Below are 2,868 nucleotides of genomic sequence, written 5' to 3'. Positions count from 1 at the left end.
GACATGCTACAACTGCTTCAGTGCAGTTTGATTTTGGTTTCCTCTTGCTCCGGCAAACCATGCAAGAATATCTTTTCAGTTTGGGTGTTGAATCAATCCAGGTCTACCTAAGATTACGCCCCTACTAAAGGCAGGCTTTGCTCAACACAAACAAGAATCCAATCACCACCAGCACACAAAAAATACATAGCTGCTCAACTTGATCCAACACGAAAACATTCTGCATACAAACACGAGCGTAGAAACACATCGACAAACTGTCACGAGGGTTGTTAGTTGTTACTCCCTCCATTCCGAATTACTTGTCGCAGGTATGGATGTATCTAGATGTATTTAGTTCTAGATACATCTATTTCTGCGACGAGTAATTTAGAACGGAAGGACTACAAGTAGAATCTCTTCCAGTCAAGCATTCCACCCCACCACATCACTACTAGCTACTCGGCGGTCGGCACACCAAAGAGAAAAACAACCAAACAAAAAGTCTTCTCAGCCTGGAGTGAGCACTAGGTTTAGGTTGGTTTCCTCATGTTGCGGCCCGCCCTGATCACCTCATCCACCAGCAACAGCTGCTACGCAATGATGGGTCTGCAACAAACAACCAAATATCGTTTGTCAACACACATATAACAAATAACATCCATTCTTCTTCTTCTTTCTGGAGAATGAATGGGTCAGGTGAGAAACAAACTCTCTGTTAGCACGTACCTGGAGTTGATGATCTGGCGCTTCACCGAGTAGTTGTCATAGATGCCCTCCATCTTGGGGTCGTCAACTGGCTCCCCGGTGTTATGGTTCAGCCCTACCACCAGCCCACGGTCATGCTCCGACGACGCTCGGATTCATTGTTGTCGATTTGGTGTACTCCGCTTTGATCTTCTTCAACCTCACAACCACATTGGTCATCGTCGTCCTTTTGTCGGGCAAGTCGCTGGAGCAGAGCAAACCTAACTCAAATATCGGCACAAGAAAAGATTCCAAGCTGACGTGAGAAGAAGAGCCTTGCAGTAGTCGGTCATCCACAACATGGACAAGCTCTGTAGGGAATGCCTTAATAACCCACTGCCTAAGGCTTAGATCTCTGACAAAAATTGCATCCGTGGGTCTCTTTGCAGTGAAGACTTCAAGGAGCATGATCCCGTAGCTGAAGACATCGCTCTTTCTTGATGCTTTTCCTAAAGACCCGTACTCTGCTCATGGAATTAGTTCAAAAAAACAAAATTAAAGCATGACTCATTAAATATAATTAATTTATAGCTTAATTACATGTGACGGTTACCTACCAGGTGCCAAGTACCCAATTGTGCCTGCCATGCTCGCATGCATCATGAAGCTGTCATCACCTAGTAACAACCTCGCGATACCAAAGTCTGCCACATGTGCCGTCATGTTCTCGTCAAAAAGCACGTTGCTTGGCTTCAGATCGCAGTGTAAGACCACCTCACGGTGCTCATGGTGCAAATACTCCATTGCCATGGACACGTCGAGCATGATGTCCAACCTCTCGTGGAACCCCAAGTGCCTTGTCGCTTCAGAGTAGTGTAGGAGCGCCTCTAAGCTTCCATTGGGCATGTATTGCAACACTAGTGCTCTGAAGTCCAGATTGGAGCAGTTGTTGAATATCCTTATCAGGTTGCGGTGTCGTGCCATGTGCATCACACTGCATTCAACATCGAAGCTTCTAATGGCTTGTTCTGACTGCATGTCAAAAACCTTTACTGCAACAACAACACCGTTGCATAGCTGGCCCTTAAAAACTTTCCCAAAGCTTCCAGATCCCAACAAGTTGCCCTCGCTAAAATTATCAGTAGCATGCATGAGCTCATGGTAGGAGACCAACTGATGGATGGTCAAGTCAACCGTGCCCGCAGAAATTGTCTCCCCTTGTTGCATCTTAATTTTCTTTCTGATCATTCCATATGCACAGAAAGCTACCACTCCAACTACAATGATGATAGTAGGGAGCAGAATTTCTAGCATGTGCCAATTTGTTCTTCGGGTAGTGTTACTTGGACACCGTGAAAATCCAATGGTTGAAGCACCACATAGCCCTAAGTTCCCCATCAAGGATTGCATGCTGATGTTTGAGAAGACGCCTCCCGTGGGTATCTGACCTTGTAGATTATTGAAAGATAGGTTCAAGGCTGTGAGGTAGGTAAAATTGGCTAGGTACTTTGGGATGGTGCCGGAGAGATTGTTATGGGATAGGTCTAATGCTTGTAGGTTGGTTAGCTTATTGAAAGAGAGTGGAATTGAATCAAGGAACGAATTGTGAGATAGGTTCAAGAAGGCTATCATTTGGAGTTGTCCAGTTGAATATGGGAGGCTACCAACCAAGCAGTTGGTAGAGAGATCCATGCGGTTGATTTCTTTCAAATAGCCTATATCAATCGATAATGTTCCGTTGAAGAAGTTTTGAGACAAATCAAGCTCGAGGAGTCCATCAAGATGAAATAAACTTGGTGGTATAGTTGATGATAATTGGTTACCAGATAATACCAAGTGTTGTAACTTGGTGAGGTTGCCAAAGCCCACTGGTATGGAGCTAGACAATTTGTTATGTTCGAGGTTCAAGTGGTATAGATTCTTTAGCATTGCAATTTGTGATGGGATGGGGTCAAACAAGCTATTTCCACTTTGGTCAACATACCGTAGATTCTCCAACATCATGATGGATTGCGGAATTGCACCGTGCAGTTGGTTGTTTGAAACTTCTAGCGCAAGGAGACCAGTTAAATTTGAAATGGTAGCGGGGAGTTGACCAACTAACTTGTTTCCACCTGCACTGAAGTATTGCAGCTGACTTGATAGATTACCTACGTAGTCAGGGAGGACTCCGGTGAAATCATTCAAGTAGATGATAAGAAA

The 2,868-nt window shown here is 44.6% G+C and overlaps 1 pseudogene; it reads right to left on the bottom strand.

Annotated features, from left to right (window-relative positions):
* Nucleotides 1-404: 404 nt before the first annotated feature.
* The window catches only part of LOC119314714, a 3,162-nt pseudogene continuing 698 nt past the window's right edge, over nt 405-2,868 (bottom strand).

This window comes from Triticum dicoccoides, chromosome 6A, assembly GCF_002162155.2.
Source record: "Triticum dicoccoides isolate Atlit2015 ecotype Zavitan chromosome 6A, WEW_v2.0, whole genome shotgun sequence".
In the NCBI taxonomy this organism is placed as follows: domain Eukaryota; kingdom Viridiplantae; phylum Streptophyta; class Magnoliopsida; order Poales; family Poaceae; genus Triticum; species Triticum dicoccoides.
This window is presented reverse-complemented; position numbering and strand designations above follow the sequence as displayed.